Raw genomic sequence first — 20,089 nt, forward strand, 5'->3', positions numbered from 1 at the left:
CTTAAGTTCTGCAAACGAGTGGAGACGAAACCAGCTTAGTAAAGAAGCGGCACTTCTGCAAGTACAACCCCGAGCTTTGCTAATGTTTTACGGGCGACACTGCGATCGTGGGTGAATCGTGTGACTCCCAACTGCCTGCGCCTAAACACCACTCGGACCGCGGGAGTTGAGCAACCTGTCGAAGAAAGGATGCTAAAGTTTCTGCGCATCCAATATTTATTGACATTTTTAAAAATATTCTAGACATAAAGAAACATTACATTACTATCTAATGCCTCACACGTTATTCTAAAAATGTAGCCACCGCCAAACAACGACATCTCTTAAAAGCGCTTGTTGGCGCTTCTCTTTCGTTTCGGATTTATGTGAAGCAAGTGTTCGGCGTGTTTGCGCTGCCCCTTGTGTGTTCTTTGACCCGGCCTTCACCCGTACGCCCTTTACGCCTCCATCGGCATGTCGATGCCAAAAATATGACGTTATTCTTCCCAAAGCGGAACCCTCCTCATTCTGACAGACCGCAAGCTCGGATCCCCGGCACCGGCTTGATTATTTTTCTCTAAATGCCGTGAGCATATGTGCTAATGTATATTTAACATTTCTCTAAATGTGACATCCATCAATTGAGCTGACGTGTGTGTGTGTGTGTGTGTGTGTGTGTTAATGTGTATGTGTGTGTGTGTTACAAAACAGGTGGCTAAAATCTCTCCAAGATCAATTTTTAAAAAAATGTCTCCACCTTTTTTGCTGGATTTATTTATGTTTCAAGTCTATTCCAGGCCTTCAGGGCGACATTTCAAGGCCACCGTCAAATGTTTTTCATGGGGTTAGCATAAGTGAAATTTGGAGCTCATGTGAGGCGTTATGATTGATTACAACATCAGTTATTTTGGATCAGCTCCACTGAGGACCGCCGAGTCCAATAAATATAATCTGTCAAAATAAAAATTTTAGACTAGACTCAAAAAGGCCTGATCTTAATTTTGACTTCTTTAGGTTTGAAAATATCCTCGAAAGAAAAAAAAAAATGGCGACCCACTGCTAGCTTGAAGCGTAGCATAGGGAGTGTAAATAGGCAAAATTGGAACAGAATGCCGCCCGGCAGCAATAAACAGTGTCAGAAAAGTGTGGTAAGCAGCGAAGGGGAAAATAAATGTCTGATACCTCAAGTGTCTGGCTAGCTTAGACACGTCGAACAAGTGCCGAAATGCGACACGTTTTGACCGTTTTCCTCGGCTATCGGGTCTTGCTTTGACAAAGACCTGACAAAAATCCGTTCAACAGAAAAAAATCAAAGCAATCCAAAAATCTGTTTTTGTCCAGATTTTGCAGACAATATGTCCGTTGCTCTCAGCTTAAGCGTCCTTCCAATCCTTTCACCTTTTAATATATATAAATCAGAATGCATTGTATTGTATTGTATCATGACTCTTCTTTCCTCACTCTTCTTTCCTGAAAAAAAAAACAAAATCATCCTTGAAAGGTTGAATCTGATGTGGTTTTCAGATGGTGGCTGCCCGAGTGCTGAAAAACTAAAACTAAAACTAAAATCGATTTGAACAAGAAAGCACATCGTATTATGAAAAGAGTTCATTTCCATTTCTTCTCAAAGGCGTCTTCTAATCGTGACCCGAGCACCTGTCGCTCTCGTCACCGCGCGGTGCCTCATCGGCGCCCCCGCGTCATTCCAAGGACGCCCCCCCCCAATGGCGTATCGGTCGCTCCAATTAGCAACTGTTGAAGACGCTGCGTTAACCTTGTGTAAATAATCTGATGGAGTTCAGCGGCCATCATGGCTGACAATTAAATTGGGCTGCCAGAGGAAGGCCCGCCATTAATCTCAACTTGTCATTCTTTGTTATGCTGCTTGTGCAGCGTGCGTCTTATTTATATATATGTAATATATACTGTATATGTGCACACACACACACGCATACCATGTACAGAGTAAATGTTTGTCGAACAATGTGTGTGTAACTGTGTGTGTGTTTTTGTGTAACTATGTATGTGTGTGCATGTGCGTGCCCCTGCGGAAATCGAGATAATGATCTCAGTAAAAATGTATGCATTCATGTGTCATAGGCACATGTGTGTTTATTTGCATGGCCGTGTGCAGGAAGCGCAGATTTTCATGTGCGTGCGTGTTTTAGTGGGGTGGGATACGTATTTAACGGCGGGCGTCACGTTGAAGCCAGTTGGCACCCCCCCGAGCGCTGACCTCACTTGTCCTTGACTGTTTCCTAAATTGTTGTGAGATGTTGAGAAGCTCCGTTTGAGCGGATTACATCATCACGGAGGGTGTTTTATGCCAGATGAGAGAATTCCGGCTTTGAGTAGACCTGGAGGGGGAGGGGGGGGGGGCGCCGTGTTGGATGTATTCTTCAATCCATAGGCATTTTTTGTGTTGGATTTCCCTTTTTGAGGTGGCATGTAACCATGTTTGTAACCAGTAACGAGGTCAACAAGGTACCTTGAAGTCAGTTACGTGTGTAAATGCATGGATGTGCACGTTAATTGTGAGCTACGCGCAGGATACGTTTTTATGGTGTGCATTTTGGAAAAACACAACAACTTTGTAGTCAAAGAAGCACAATCTCTTAAACCAGGGGTCCCCTTAAGTAGATCCTGATCAACCGGTAGATCTAAGACAGGTCCCAAGTAGATCTGAGGAGTGTCGAGGAGAAAAAAAAACAAAAACATTTGTGTGTCTTTGTACTTGTTATAAATATATATTTTTTGTGTTAATGTACGCTGCACCCAAATCATCCAATCGGTCTCATTTTCACAAAAAAAATAAAAAAATAAAATAAAGCAGGTAAATCTTGAATTTATGGTGGCGCGTGATTACGTCACCGGAAGTTGTTTGCGCCCAGCAGTCTGCAATTGCAGCTTGTAATCAGAGCTGTTGCGCTCTATCTTTTATCGTCATTATTCTCATTCAGAGTTTGCTTCGTGTACAATTCACCAAGGGCACGAGCAAAGAATAGGAATCTGGGAGGGCCCAGGGAAGCACTTTAACACTGTACGTGTGAGCTACGATAGTTAACGGGCTGCAAAAGTGCATCGCATGCCTCAGTTTCAGGCTGTTTCTCATCATGGCGTGCATGTGTGCGTGCGCCAGTCAGGGTAGATCCCGGGAGGTTAGTTGATCAAAAAGTAGATCTTTGGTCCAAAAAGTTTGGGCACCCCTGTCTTAAACTATTGACCTATCAGGCACGGCTCCAGGATTTGGTGTAGTGTCCCCCCTGGCCCCCAACGCCACCATTCCACCCCCCCTTTGACCCACAGCATCCCTCATTGTTTGTGTCTGACTGCACACAAAACAAAAGCGATGAGCGCGTGGGCGCCGGCGGATGCGGACTTGACTTGACCCGTATTTGCATATCAATGAATGTCAGTTTCTTACTTTACCTTCACATCATGAGCGTGCAGCGTACCGTGTGAGTGAGAGAGCAAAAAAAAAAGACAGAGCGAGAGAATGTGACTGCGGGTTGTGTTTTCGTAGACATCTTCATTGTCTTGCCAAGGGCGAGTCAAGTTGACCATATTTGCAAATTTGGCAGATCATTTGGGCCATGCTGGGCGTTCCTGTAGACCGAGAGCGTTTTTGTTTACACGCCGCTGGCGCACCTGACAGTTTGGTGACAGATAGTGGAGTCGACTTTAGACTAGGTAAAATCAGGTCTAAGTTGTGGCGCGCGGGCAGAAGGAATCTCTGGCACTGTAGTTCAAGCATATAGTCGGACACTGTAGAAATCAATTAATACATTATTATTATTATTATTATTCACTATACAATATTTTTAAAAGCACCCCTGCACTGCTGCACAACCAGTGTATGGGTTGGAGTGTGGGTGAAATGATTTAAAAAGACAGACCCCCGACTGGCGGTTGAAGGCAGGCCCCAAGTGCCCAATTTGTACTGACCAACTTTACATCATCCGCAAGAGGAGATTTTTTATTTTATTTATTTATTTTTTTTTGCAGTTCCTTGTGGAGACAACTTTGCTGGAGTCCAAGCCTCTGGCAAGGACTCCAGCAAGTCCGTTTGTGCTTTCGCCATGTAAAACCCACACGCCTCTCCTGGGAGCTGCTTCGATTGGCAGGGAATCAAGTCGGCTATGTTCACTCCCACAGCGACGCAAACGGCCGTTTCTGACTACGCCTGTCTACCAAAATGCCAAAAGAAGGAAAACTCCACCCGTGTGTGCAGTCAGATTGCGCTTCGTACTAGACTTGCACTGGGCACAAAAATAAGGTCCTTAGTGTGTGTGTGTGTGTGTGTGAGATGGTGAACTTTTTGGCTTCATTAATTCAGAGGAAATGAGCTCAGCCCTTCTGAGTTTCATTCCAAAATATCACCAAGACAAAAATAATTGTTGACTATAAAAAACAAACGATGGCTAAATTGAACTCTTTACAACTTGCACTCCCGAGCACACTTCGAACATTAACATGGTGCTCTGAATTAATTGCCGTTGCGTTCATTTCTGCCAGAAGAGCAAAGCAGCCATGATAATGAATTGAGAATATTTGCACATGGCCAGCAAAGTCCTTCACCTTTCGTCGGTCCTTGTGCGTGTGCGCGTATCTGTGTGTGTGTGTGTGCGTGCATGCGCCGATGCTAAGCCATAATTAGCATGGTGTACACGCTTCAGTGATCGCTTGTTCAGCAGTGGAGTGGACAGTCGCTAATTAACCGTCTCTCAAATTAAGTATGCCCTCTTTGTGTGCCTGTTTGTGTGTGTGCGTGCGATTGTGTTTGTGTGTGAGTGCACATCTCAGTTGTTTCGTTCTCACGTCCACTCTGTCCGTTTTTGAACGTTTGCGTTTGTCAATTGCAAAAAATAAAATGACAAAGCTAGTCACCAAAACTCTTGTGGGATATCTATTTAAAATCAAACAAGAAAAATAAGACATTGCGAGCTAATGGTGATCCAAAACAACAGCTACTTTCAATTTGTCTTCCATCTCTTCTCCTGGTTCTACTTTTATCAACTAATAAATTTATTTTCATATTTTCCTTGCTTAGAAAAAAAAAAGAAGAAAAGCTTGTCCTCATTTGATGAAAGTTTCATCCCTACGATAGAAACCAACAAATTTGTCCATAAATTCTTTTGCTAGCGCAGAAGTCATCATTATTAGCATGCTAAAAGCTTCTGGGCCAATTAATCCAAAATTATTCATAAGGTCTAAAAATAATTTTTTTTCCAGATGTTATGGATTCTTTGATCTCCAATCAATTTTAAAAAATACTGCTGCGTTATATTTTGCTCGACCATGTTGGAGGCCCAAAATAGAAAAAAACATAAATGACAGAAAATAAACTAAAACAAAAATCCAGTCACTGAGTGCACTCATTCTTGAAAATCTTTTGCTCTCTTCCACACACACACACACACACACACACACACACACACACACACACACACACACACACACACACACATAAACACACACAGACGGGCGCCTCCCTCGCTGTTACTGGTTTTGGCTGAGTGAGAGCAGGCCTGCGTTGTGTCACCTCATGGTGCCCGCCAAGGTCAGGGGTCATGCGTAATGGTCCGAACCATCTCGGGGGTGGAAAGAAGAAGCCTTCAGTGGGCTGACAAACTTCTCACACTCTGTAATCACAAACTGTGGTGTGTGTTGCTTGTCAGAGCGCTAAAGAGCACATTAGGGTGTATTGTGTTGCCAAAGGACAAGCTTAATGAGCTGCGGTCAAGGTGACGGTCACACCTGGGGGGTTATTTTGCAAGGCATTCGTCAATTCACGATTTAAGTTTGCGAACAATCCCTAGAGATGGAACATACGTTGGTGATGGATATTTCTTTTAACTGAAGACTGAGGTTGTTTCAGGGTTTTTTAAAACATTTTTTTACACTTAGTCTCTTTTTTTTGAAGAAGAAGAAAATGTTTTTGTTGAGATACCTGGGATACGATTTAATTTGTTGTTCTGTGATATTTTGAGATTGGCAGGCAAACAGTTGTCGCCGATACTTACAGTATATAGCAACGCTGGCTTTCATTCCCTCACAAGTTTGGGTGCACGCGTGTGTGCTAATGCGTGTTTGAGTGGCAGTGATGTCACGGTCGCTGTGTTTTCACACGGCAACCCGATAGCTTTGAACCAGCCAACTCGCGGCAATTTGGGGCTCAAATGCACTTGACATAACAGAGAGATAATTGGGCGAGTGCGAGCCTCCGGGGAGCTTCATTCTTTCTTTTCTTTTTCTTTTTTCTCAGACACTTTGATGACATGATAATGGCTGGCAAAAGCTTTTCCTGCCTCTCCGAGATCACACGTGGAGTGATGTCAGTGCGGGAGATGATGTAAAGATTTTGGATGTTGGTCTGGGATAGTTGCTCTAAACCGTTGCCAGGCTGTCAAGCGTGGAGAATACGTTCCCCAAAACTCTTAGCCACTTTTCACACCTTTGATCAAGTCTTTTAAATGACTCGATGATTACATGTAATTTAGCACAGGAAGTCCCGCGATGACTCACTGACTTTTGCCGGGGTCAAGTCCATCGCATCCCATTTGACGGGGAGCGCATTACTGGACCACACCAATTCCAAGTACTGCGCAGGGGCTTCATCGGTTTTTCGCGGAGTGACTCTCAACTCATCTATGATAGTACAAGTCGCAGTAAATATTAGGATACAAAACATGAACATAAGCAAAACACCAAAAGTTAGGTAGTGGTGGGCCAAAGCAATAAATGATGACACGACCTGACGTAGATTTTTTTTTTCGTTTTTACTTTTTTTTTTGCTCCGACTTGCAAGCGATAAAACAATTCTCGTAACTAATATTATTGCCGCTTATGAAACCTTTAGAGAAGTAGTGAAAGTCATCTTCATTTGTGTCTGCTTGAATTTATTATACTGCCCCTAGTGGTCAAAACGCACATGAGCGGGAGAGGCAATGAATTAATCATGTGCACAGATTGGGTTATTTCTTTACAGTCGATGTATTTATGTAAATAAAAATATGACAAACAATTTTTAGGGTAATGATGAGGCATTTATTGTAGAGATGCACACATCGTTAGCCTCATTCCATTGTTACCCTGAGTCGTATTTGAATTCTTATGGAAAACAAGAACAAAAACCCAAACAAAATTTAGCAAGTAATTATGTAATTATGCAAGTAATATAAAATGTTATTTTTTTAATTGATACTGTAACGGTAAGTTAACCCTTTTATGCACCTCGTAATCTGATAACATGATAAACTGTCCACTGTAGTAACCACCGATAGGGATAAGAATGACCCTAGCGATTATGCTATGAGGCTAACGATAGCGTTAAAAAAAGATAATAAGCTTTTTACAATTTTTTTTACTTGTCTAGATTGTCAGTTCTCAATTTTTTTTCTTATTTTCCAAAAACTAAAAATGCGACTTTTGGCAACTACTGTCTATGCTGTAAGGTAACAACAATATAAAAACCTGCTGCATCACCCCTTCAACATGTAATGGGTAATTCACATATGAGGTATTTTTGCAACTAGTTGACAACAGTCACGCATCAGAAAAAACGTTTTACCAACTTTCAACGAGCATTTCCGAATATTGTTTTCCTGTCCAGAGCAGTTGAGGCAATCACCGGCCGGTTTGCGCAAATGGGGTCTTGGCCCCGCTTCTCTTCGCACCGGTATGATTTGACCGCTGCTGACACTTTGAACCTTCACAGTTTTCTGTCAAAAAAGTGGAGAAGTTATGTGTAATTTCCACGCGTATGTGAAAACTTCGCAGGACTGGACTAGTGTGCCGCGCTTGCTTCCTCCTCTCGCTACATTTCTGACTTGATTTCCCGTCTTCCTTGTTTTCATTTTCTGTCTTTCCATCGTATTTTTTGTCGTCCTTTCTGGTTTTACGCGGGGATTCTATTTGCTGGTATCATTTTATGCTCACTTTGCTTGAAAATCGAAGCCTTGGTGACTGACAAATTATACTTTTAAATGAGAACGTTTTTTTTACTTTGTAAGAAAAGACAAAGCACTTAGTCAACCTTATCTTGAGGAACCCTGAGTCCCGAGGTATGAGTGTGAACGGGGATGATTGTTTGTCTCTGTTTGCCCTGCGATTGGCTGCCAACCGGTTCAGGGTGTCCCCCGCCTACTGCCCGAAGAGGGCTGGGATTGGCTCCCGCGACCCTCGAGGGGATAAGCGGATCGGAAAATGGATGGATGGATGAATGCTAACCGTCTCCTGGCTGTCCTCCATTTAGCATCGCTTAGCATTAGCATTAGCATTAGCGTCATCAGAGTGGAATTATTGTTATGAAGACTGTTTCTGTATAAGTTGATGACACTGGGCTCACGTCGCCCAAAATAAATTATTTAAAAAAATTATATATATGACTTTTGCTACTAATAAGGCCTATGGAAGCATAATCATATTATGTTATATTACATAAAGCTAACATTTGCAATGGCATTGGCTTTCAGAGTTACCATCATCACAATCAAAAACCACAGTTGCGTGCGGACCGCGATGTGATTTCATAGTCGCGCACGTTTTTAAAATCAGCGCGTGGCTTATCATACGTCCTGAAGTCGAACGCCGGCAGGCGGACTTCCCCAAACTTTCTGCCATCAACTCCTCCCACACCTCCTCCATCACTCTTTTCTCTCACCGCTGCTGTTTGGAGAGTCAGGCCATCTGATTGGCTGGCGGGAATAAATGCAGCAAAGTCACACAGAAAGGGGTGTGTGGTGAAGGGATTGGCGGGGGGGGGGGGTGCAGGGGGGGTCACTGTGTTTTATGAGCCATTAAAGTTTTATTCATCCCTGCACTGAGGCAGCCATCGGCCACGGGGTCACTGTGCTTTAAATAAACTCCCATCATTCCTCCGCTGCCCCCCCAATCCAGATAGGAGCCCCCCCCCCCCCTCCGCTCCACCGACCCCCCCCCCATTCCCCCTACCATCGCACACTTAATGGACTGTTTATTGTTTGATCGTCAAGTCCAACTCCATCACGCGTTCCCTCCGTCTTTCTGCCTGTGGTCGGCGGTGTTCCGCTTCATGTGGTTTGTCTCCGCCTTTGTTTATATTAAACAAAGTGTGTTTTGGTGTTTGCGTCTGTGTGTAACCACAGTACCTTGTTTAACTATTGTAAAAGAAAAAGAAAGTGCAGATTCCTAACAATTTCAAAAGACGAAAGTGTCGTTTTCCCAAAATATTTATCCTTTGAAAAGAACGAAGATGAAGTGCTTGATGCAAAATGTTTCAGGGGTATTTACAACCTATAAAAAACGGAAATGGAATGTCTTTTACGCATGAAGATTTTATTATTTCTCTATTTTAACTTGGGATTGTTCGCTGTGAAGTAAACAGATTATCCAAAGTGATTTTATTGACAAGCATTTTCTATTCCCGCTTGTTGCATTGAGACACTATTCAGAAGAAGCGATACCGTGCACCGATACCGTGTTTGAGTGTGTCACACCAGTGAGGAAATGTGTGGCATCCCGAATTCACGACCACAGGAGAAACATCATTTTGTCCTCTGCACACATACTTAAGCAAGTGTTGAAAATTTTTGTACCAATTTACGATTATATTGACATGCTGGAATGACGATGAAGTGAAGGCTTCTATTTTTGAGCTTAACAAAACTTTGCAAAACATCGGTGAGACCCGCTGCTCTGAATCACATCAAATCTGCGGTATCGTCTGTCGTCAACTCAGCAGTCAAAGTTTTTCAATGCAAACAATTTCTAAAGTGTCGAGCCTAGCCTTAGCAGGAGCTAGCTCTCGTCTTCCCAGCCTTGACAGCGTGTTTACATCGAGTCGGCGTATGAATTATTGCTCTTCGCCGAGCTTTTAACGGCTCCAAGAAAAATGTCTGCAAATACGTAAACATTTGGCGGTGTGCTTTGTTTTGGGGGCCACGAGTGACGTAATGCCAGAAGTAAATTTGCGGGAGGGGCCGGGGGAGGCGGGGAAGTTGAAGGAAGGCATGCGGGTGGAGAGTACGCCCCCCCCCTCACCCCCCTTACAACTCTTCCACGACCCGGTCCTCAACTTTGACCACCGACCCCGCAGCAGATCTGTCATGAGAGGGTGCTGCTTAACACAAAACGCAGCCTGGTTCAAGAGTCACGTATAGAGCCAGGCTGCTTGTTGAGTGGGGAGTGTATGAGTGGGGGGTAGGGGGGGGAGTTGTACACAGAGAGCTCATTTATCCTCCCTCTCCCTCTTCGCCGCACTTTTCCTCGGCCTTTTGTTTCCGCCAGCCGCAATCATCCTCGGAGAAGCTAGCGGTCGAGCAACAGCAAGGATGTGACAGCCAGGCTTCGTCAGGGTGCTGAAAATACATGTAAATTATATGCGTAAGATTAAAAAGAAAAAAAAGAAAGATTTCAGACAGACGGCAGGGCGAGAAAAATACCGGCTGAGCTCCCGCTGAGCTACCGAGGAAGACGAACGGCTCAGGTCAGGAGAACGCCAACATAAGACCAAAATGTTTCTTTCGTCCTGTGAGCGCAGGAAAAAGCTGTTGCTAGGTAGATTTTCTTGTTTTCAATTTCCCGCCTTTTTATTGTCACATGCGATAACATAATAAATGAATACAATACAGTACAAGAAAAAAAAAACATTTAAAACACTTCCAAGAAAATTGTAATTTCCATGTTTCTTGTTGATTTATTTGTTGTTTCGTGTTTCGTGAGCTTGTTTGATGGAGTTTTGTTCTCACCAAATTGTAGTTATTTCACATTGGTTTGAGAGTTCAAAATATTTGCATTGTATTTTTTGTTTCATGTACATTCTTAGATTGTATATAAAATAACGATCATATTATTTCTGCAATACATTTACATGCTCAAGATTTTAAAAGCTTTATTTTAGTATTTAAAATAATAATAAAGGAAGGAGGAATTAATAAAGGATATCTTAAAAATAATAAAACGTTGTGTTGAGGATCATTTCACTAGATAATTGCTCATTTCAATTACGAGTGACACTAATAGGGTAGCTTTTTAAAAAAAATGTTTTATTTTGTAATGTCGAATTTAACCATTTATATTTCCGGTGTTGAAAATGCTCAATTTTTTATTTTTATTTTTATTTAATCCAATCAGCCACTCACGTATCGTTGTCGTTTTGCTCCACACAGAACTACCTATATTTCTTTGTTATTATTATTTTCTTGCCAGGAAATAACAAGACGTGACACGACCAAAAACGTCGTGAAATAACGCAAAAAGAGCGAACGGGTTAAAATGCACCGGTGGTTGCAATTTAGCTCGAACTCGTTCCGACACGTCCAAGCCGTCCTCCTCCGCCGTGCCAACAAAGTAGGTCCGAGTGTTTTGTTGTTCGTTCGGAAGCCGAACGTGAGTGACATTTGATGGTGTGGACTGTGGCGCTTGTTAATGGAAGCTCGCGTCTTCTCATTCGAGTCTCTCTCTCTCTCTCTCTCTCCTTCTGACTATTTGACGCCGCGGGCCTTGTTTCCTCCGAGGTTGCGCTCCACCACACTTGCGTGATTCGGCTTTATTTACGTGACGAATTAAAGCGGAGTAATTCCAAATCGAGTAAAGACGCGTGCATGGCGACAAACAAAGCAACGAAATATAACGAGCACATCGTAAATCGACACATTATCTATCAGTAATTTGGTGTCTATTGTGGGGTTTTCTTTTGCAAGAAATGCCATCTTTTTTTTGTTTGTGATCTCGATTACTTTTCCCTCTCTCTCTGTCCTTCTATAATTTGACGCTGTTACTTGTCATCCGTTTCTCTTGTGATTTCCAGTTGCCTCGTATAAATCAATACAAATGCACACAATCGATAAGATTCTCTGCTCAAATTGTATCATCAATATTGACAACATAGCAGGATATAACGCAAGCTTTTCTAAAACCTTGCAGTTAATATGAATTGTGTACAGTAAAATGCTTATAAACCAAAGGTGAACCAAAAAAAATGTTTAATGCTTACGCTGTATGATGATCACGTTTACTTTGGATGTTTCCAAAGAAGAATATGATTTTTTTTTAAACAAAATGAAATGCCTTTAAAATACATTTAACCATATAAAGCAAACAATATATTGGAAAAGTCACAGCTCTGACTAAAAATGCAACAATCTGTAGCTAGGGTTTTCTGTCCATTATTAATAACGTTATTTTGTGTCTTTGTGTATTTTTTTAATAACGTTATTTTGTGTCTGTGTGTATTTTCATCTTGTTTTATGATGCTTCTTAATCGGGGTTTGGTCTGTATTACATTTTTTGGATGCGGGATATGAGGGTTGCCTGGCATTGTAGTAAGATTTGGGAACTAAATTACCGTCAGCTATTTTACTCATAACATTAATTCTTAACACATTTTGTGATGTTTGCCAAGCCATTGTTTCAAATTCGAGAAAAATAAAAATTTGGAAGACCAAACTTGGAATCTGCACATTTTAATTTTTGATTTTATTGTTTTTTACTCTGTATTCCAAATGAAGGCGCCACCACAATAAAGGATGTTAATAAGAGCAGAGCCGAGAACACACATTACCCTTTATCTTCATCTCTAGCAGCAACAACAACAAAAAATCCACAATTCAATTCATTGTGGGCATTTATTTTGTGGTAGCCATGTCTGGCCTTAAAATTAATTTTGTTTTGACTTCTTTCTTTTTTGGAGTGGTGTGAAGAGGGGGTGCACCATATCTGTCAACATATCAAGACATTCAACATTCAAGCCATTTGACACACTCACCCTTCATTGCTTATTATCCAATTTTTTTTCAAATATAAAGTGCTTAACATGATGAATGTTTTAATTTTTAAATGTTTTGCTTTTGATATACAGTACGTGTGGATGCTGCTGGGATTTGAGTAAGTTCACCCTAATGTCTTATCTGAGCTGTGAAAGTATCACAAAGCTTGTCCTAGTGCCATAAATTCCACTCTTATTTGCATTTCAATTTAGCTTGGCAGTGCCCCTCGCATGCGCCACCTCCGCGCTGATACCTTGTTACCTGTTGGTGTCCGCGCACCGAATTAAGAAAGGCCTTTTGTTGCGGGTGCGCCACTTGTGTATGACACCAGTAATGGCGGTAATTGTTATTGTTGAGATTACCTGTCAAGAGGAGGCGCCCCTATCTTGACGAGGGGTGACACAGGGGAAGGCGCGGTGGGCAGGACGGGCTGTGGAAGGGGGGTGGGGGGGGGGCGCGAGGCGGCGGGACGCCCTGATGACTTCTCCGATGATAATCAAGCGTCGCGGCCTGTGGGATAATTCAGCTGTCAGTGGCACCTAGCGGGAGCCGGCATCAGCCTGCCGAAGCCCAGCTGGCGTGCAAGAGGAGGAGCGGGGGAGGAAACGGGGGGGGGGGGGGGTGGCTTTGAGCGGACTGGGGTCTCGTGATGGCACAGAAGAGTTAAGGCAGCGTCTTCGGAGTGTCTGAGCCTTAAATTAAAACCATCATGAAGCACTTTACAAGTGACATTGATCAAATCTGAGCAGGCGTCACTGTTCGTTGTGCACAAGGAGGCCATTTTAATGTTTTAAATTTCATGGAGTCGAAGATCCGTCTATCATATTGAATCATATGTACGGTATGGACAATGTCGATATAGTCGATATATCCGTGATTCTTAATTGTGGTACGCATGCACACTGTCGTGCAGTTCAGTTGTATTTAACGTTAAAATTCAATCCAATTGCATTTCATCTCCAAGAACGGTTTGTTGTCCGATACATTTTAAGCGAATGATTCAGTCATGTTTAAACTCTCTGCATAAATCTTCCAGTAAAATTGACGATACTTCTGAGGACTAAAACCTCTGTCCCGTTTCTCCACTCAAGTACACAAGTTCTTCTCTTGTTGTCATTTTCATTGCATGTTTCTCGAAAGAGGTCACATGGGTCCTCCACAATGGATGTTTTCTCTCTCTTATTTTTGACACCAGCCCAAAAGGAAATCTCCATCGGGGGTGATGTTGGGCGATCACGGTGGCCGTTTAGCCAATCTGCCAAATGAAGGAAGAAGCGAAATCATAAACAACTCTAACTTTTACAACACGTTTGTACTTTGCCTCATGTATGTTGCATATCAGTATATAATACAATATGCTGTATATGACACACAGGTTCATCTCCAATTAGAATTTCGTCTTTTTTCCTGGGACGATTGTTGTACATGTGTGGAAAAATGAGGAGAAACCTGGCGCATGTGATATTGTGTAAACGTGCAGCTCATGCTGCATAAACTAATCCATTTTAAGGTTTAACACACATAAATGCTAGTCGGCTGCCGCGCCTAGTTGTCTCCCAAAACACGCGTGCATCATAAGGAGCCCAAATGACCAGAAGATCACTTGTGGAGAAGCTATCAGAAAGCTTGTCTTTATCAATGATTGTGTGTGATACAGATGGTGGGGGGGGGGGGGGGTGAGTTTGGGGCACGGGGGTGGGGGGGGGCTTCTCTCATAGTTAAAGGGCCTATTTCAAAAGTGTCAAGTGAGCTGCTTGTGTTCCATAGAGGCGTCCCACAGGGTTCACTGAACCCCTGTTTTTCTACAAAGACATGGTAAAATGGTAGTGATTTTTTTCTTGTTTTTATTTTTAATGACAGGATCTGTTTCTGCTTTAATAGGCTGATAAGATGTGTGATAATGCCCATCACCTGCTTAGGCACATATCGTTAAAGTTCCACTAATTCATTTAAAATGTCTTTTTTTTTTCAAAACGTCATTTTGAGTTTTAATTTTCAATTTAATATTAACTCTGACAAAAAACCCACATTTTTTCTTCAAGATCAATATAAGAATTGGTATAGAACGCCCGTACTTGATCTGACATTTGTCGTGTTGGTATCTATATTTGTATCAGCATTGATATCTACGTTTTATTACTTTTCATAATTTTCAGCCTCTCTTTTACTCAGAAAGGTATTGATCACGAGTGAATACTGCATTGGTTGGATTTCGAGTGACATTGTAGTCATGTTTCATAATGAACACCATCCAAGTCCAGATATCGGTATCGGTCTCGGTCTGCTTAGCGTGGTATCGGTTAAGGATGTGCGGGATCGCCCGTCAGCACACATTGCCACTCCACAGCTTAATACGCCCGCTCCATAACCCAAAACTAAACACCATCCCCATTCTGTTAAATGGCTTTAGATTTGTTCCTGTCGGATATTTGCAAAATTTGTCACCATTTACCCACTAAATCAAACTCAATTGCTCCTTCAACTCATTTAGCGAGCCCCGTCGCTTTTATTGCCTCGACGGGCCGCCTGATAACATCATCATCGCCATCACGGCGAAAACATTATTAAACACCATCATTCCTTGAGATCTCCAAAAAAAAAAAAAAAAGGACGAAGAAGAACAAGTAGAAAAGCAACTCTCTCATTTGCCATTCCGATGACGGCATGAGTTGCATTTATCACCTCGAGCTGGAGTGAGGTGATAAACAATGCCATTCATTATCCGGCCCAGATGCAGCGATTGTTGATTAGAGGGCTTTGAATTAATGTAACACGCGCACACACGTGCACACACACAGATGGGTGGACATTAAGAAAGGAGAGGGGTGGGGGGGGGGGGGGGGTATGCGTGAATAGGCTTGGAGGGACATTAACGGCAAGCATGATTGATACTTGCCGCGCAGGCTTTTTAATGGTATTGTTATTCCTCCGAGTTATCCCCCCCAACCCTACCCCACACCCCCGCCCGTCCTCCCCGTCGCGTCTCCTCTCACAGATAAATGGACGCGTAATAATGAATAGAAATCATACTACATTAAAAAAAAAAAAATTATTAGCGAGTCTCAATTAGACGAGAGAGGCAAAACTATTTTTGCTATGAGTTAAATGTGTGTCACCGTTAAGCTAGGCTATTTTATAAAACGTAAACATAAAATGTCCCATAAGGCGTTCATCGTTATTTAAGTGTTTTGCTTTTTCTTTGGCTTTTTTTGGGACGGGGAGGCACACTTTTTCTTAAAGCAGCAGCAACTTCTTTTTACTTTCTTAAACTGTGAGAAATTATTCATTCTTTGAATGTCGCAATTTTCGTTTTTCGTGACACATATAGTTAGCCATGACATGTTTTTTTTTTAACCAGTGCTAAACATGTATTTACACCGGGGTGAGAAATAAAAATGATTTAAAGATGTCATTGACATTTTATGAACATGAAATGTCTTAGGAGAAAGAAAAAGTTTTGTTTTTTCTGCGTCTCCTGTTTTGTTGCGGTTGACGTACACTCTTTTACTATTAACATTGGTTAAATTATTTTTACACTTGCATGAAACATTTTTTCCATTTCCTTGTTTTTATGAGTAACAGTGGTGGCGCACTTTACACTTTCGTCAAATGTCCAGTTGACCTTTTGCACTCGGTGTCACGTTAAAATCGATTTCAAAATGATATGCGCCACATTACCCTTTTTTTTTCTTTTTCTTGGGCAACCATGACACCAAAACGTCACCCTTTATGCCTTAGTTTGGTGCATCTCCAGTTCATCTATTTTTAAACCGAAACCGCACCTCGCCAGCCTCACTTTTATGATAACACCCTGTGACAAATTATTCTCATTTCCTAGGGTAAAAGTTATCCCGAAATACGAATAAAAAAAAGAAAAAAAAAAGAAAAGCCTTTTGTGGCCATATTAGAGGGTCAAAATATTCGGAATATTACACAATATGGCACAGTACAGTTGTACAACAATGTAATAAACATTGTTACATGTTTAACTCTCATGAACAAGAAAAAAAATATATGATCAAGCAGAATCTTTGACGAATTGATCACACGATAACTTTCGATAGCATTTGAATTGAGCGCGCAGTTCGTCGACAAATGTGGAGCTGAGGCTGCCAAAGGACATTAGGTAGCATTTGATGTGCTGGACCAGCTTGTCCAAAGCACTTGTGTTTATTACATTGGCCTGCATGGCACACGCTGGCTGCCAGCACACACACACACACACACACACACACACACACACACACACACACACACACACACACACACACACACACACACACACACACACACACACACGGTCTGGGTCCAAATGAGGTCATTATCACGTCTCGGCGGTACGGCGGAATTAGTGAAGGCAAGCTCACGTCTGCTAACCTTTCACACGTCGTAAAGATTTAATCGAAAGTGTTTCTGGCAGCCCGGTTTGATCATCTTTATTTTACAAACTCATCTTTGACGGCGACAAAGGGAATGCGCGGCGCGCAGGGGCGGAGGCACACTCGACACTTTATGATATAGAATTTTTTTTTTTTTCTGGTGACTTTGCTTATAAAGATGTCAAAGTTGTGTAACAAGCGAGCAGTAAAGATAAGTTGACTCCTTTTGCAAGAGGCGAGGTTGTTTTCAACCGCAAGCTTGAGGTTTTTTTTTTTTCGGCTCTCATGCAAGTGTATAAAGAAGTTAAGAGCTGCTTGTAAATGGTGTGAACGGTTATCGGTTTCTCTGTGCGCCGTCATTGACTGACGACCAGTCCGAGTATGTCGTCTCATTTGTTTAAACCTTTTCATTCACCAATAATGATAACCTGTAAGCTGATAACATGATAAGCTAGCCACTGTAGTGACCGCTGTCCCTGAAAGGTTTAAAAAAATAAAATAAATGATTCAATTCCATTTATGGTCATACTCTATGCAGTGTGTTTACAATATCGATGTCAAATGGCTAGTTTAGACTTTAATTTCATGAAAGTAAAGACACAAAAATTCATCTAAGGACACATCCATCTTTGATTAACATTTGCTCGTGTTATTAAATTGAACTTGTCTGCAATGTTGATCTCTTAAAAAGAAGACACTTATTGGCGTTGTGCTTTCCTGGGAAAAAAAAAAGAAAATGAAGAGGATTTATAGCTTTTTAGTAAATATTAAAAAATATATATATAATAATTTTTCTTCTTTATTTTGGAACTTTCATTTAAAGGAAGGAGCATTCATTTGACTTTGCAACCGTAATGACAAAAAAAACCAAAACTTTTCTGCTTTGCATTTTGTTGCCCAACCAAACCGTCATCCTTTGAACCAAACGCTTTAGCGAAACATCATTTGCGATGACACCCCTACTATTCCGGAATGGTCTCTTCCGTACGACCTTATCCATTCCTATTTCCTTGTCGCACGGATGCCTCCCTCGTCGCCGTCGCCCCTTTTGATCTCACGGCCATAAAAGCAAAGCAGGCAAGTGTCAGTGTTTACTTATTTGTCACAATCGTTTTTCTTTTTCTTTTTTTATTTATTTTTATGTCACTTCCACTTACTTCCTCGCCCGGCGCTATTGTCTCATTCATCCGGACCTCCCTCTGCGACCGCGCTTGTCTTCACCTCGTCCTTCGTTTTCTCTCTCCTCCTCCTCCTCCTCCTCCATAGCAACAACAATGCCGTACGTTGCATCTTTCTCCTCTCCCGCTCGGCCGCGCCCTGCCACCCTTCCACTCTCTTCCCCCTAATCAGGGCCAGATGGAGGCAAGGATGGAGTGATGGAGGATGGGGAGGGAATCGGGTTTAGACCCGGCCGCGTCCCCCGCAATGGGGAGCTGTCAGCCCTGCCGGGAAAGAGGAATTCTACGGCAATAAAATGCGGATTTATCACCACTCTACCACAGAGAGAGGGAAAGACAAGGAAGGGGGATGAGATCAGAATCACAAAGGCGACCCCCCCACCCCAAAAAAAAAAAAAAAGAAGAGTGACTAGACATGCTTTCCCCGCACGGCCCGATGGGCCCGGTTAGCGCCGAGCGTTTGGCGACTGTGCCGACCGGGCCCAATCAACCTGCTAAAAATGAGCCCAACAACGGCCTGTGTAATTGAAACCAGAATGTGCAGCATTTGATAAATTGCTTGACCCCGCAGGAATGTTCAGCCTGTAAATTTTTACGGCATTTTGGATCGCGCTGAGGTGTGCGCGACCCTGTGTGTGTGCGTGGGTGCGCGCATGTGGTTTATTACAACAAGAAGAGGCTGTGCGTCCGCCCCCCCCCTGTTGTTATTATTCCAAAAACCATAATAGTCGCTCAGTTGCATCTGCCGAATACACGACCATAAGACAAGAGCTTACATGTGTACTCTGGAGAAATTTTTGTTGTACAAAGTATATCTACCATAAAAGAGCGCAAAGCGTGATATGACTATATATACAAATGGGTATGATACTGGATGTCAAGAGTGTCCAACCAATCAATCGTGGTCTACCGGTAGTTCACGGACTGGTCCCAAGTCGACCGAGAAGGGTTTAGGGCGAATGTGTGTCTGTGTGTACGTTATTAATATGAGATATTTTTGTGTTAGTGGACACTGCACACCGAGCGTCCCGTCAGTTTCATATGAACAACAACAAAAAAAGGTATCAAATAAATAAATAGATGAATAAATAATAATAATAAATAAATAGCGGCCAGGTAGTCCAGTGGTTAGCACGTGGGCTTCACAGTGCAGAGGTACCGGGTTCGATTCCAGCTCCGGCCTCCCTGTGTGGAGTTTGCATGTTCTCCCCGGGCCTGCGTGGGTTTTCTCCGGGTGCTCCGGTTTCCTCCCGCATTCCAAAAACATGCGTGGCAGGCTGATTGTACACTCTAAATTGTCCCTAGGTGTGAGTGTGAGTGCGAATGGTTGTTCGTTTCTGTGTGCCCTGCGATTGGCTGGCAACCGATTCAGGGTGTCCCCCGCCTACTGCCCAAAGACAGCTGGGATAGGCTCCAGCACCCCCCGCGACCCTCGTGAGGATCAAGCGGCTCGGAAGATGAATGAATGAATGAATGAATGAATAAATAAATAGATGACCTCTGACCTCTGGTGGCGCATGACCCGCTTCACAGGAAGTTGTTAGTCTGCAATCGCAGCGAGCGATCGGAGCCGTCATTCATTTGGCGTTGTCAAAAAATGGAAAGCCGGAGCACCCCGAGCGGCAGATAAATGTAGATTAAATAAACACATGCAAATACAACAAACAGACGGAGCAAGAGAAGTTAAATCGACAATGTAAAAATATGAAAAAATAAAAACACAGCCATAAAATGAAAACACAACAGTAAAAAGTAAGGGCGGCACAGCGGGCAACCCAGTTAGCATGACGGCTATTGATTCAGTCAT

At 42.6% G+C, this 20,089-nt stretch overlaps 1 long non-coding RNA gene across 1 annotated transcript; it reads right to left on the bottom strand.

Moving 5' to 3' along the window:
* Positions 1 to 10,184: 10,184 nt before the first annotated feature.
* On the bottom strand, positions 10,185 to 18,413 carry LOC127609890 (uncharacterized). Its single transcript, XR_007964698.1, has 3 exons — positions 18,262 to 18,413; positions 13,088 to 13,235; positions 10,185 to 10,316 (listed from the first exon to the last, which is right to left on the bottom strand). It is a non-coding gene; the product is annotated as an uncharacterized LOC127609890 (long non-coding RNA).
* Positions 18,414 to 20,089: the final 1,676 nt, after the last annotated feature.

Source organism: Hippocampus zosterae, chromosome 11 (genome assembly GCF_025434085.1).
Source record: "Hippocampus zosterae strain Florida chromosome 11, ASM2543408v3, whole genome shotgun sequence".
Lineage (NCBI taxonomy): Eukaryota > Metazoa > Chordata > Actinopteri > Syngnathiformes > Syngnathidae > Hippocampus > Hippocampus zosterae.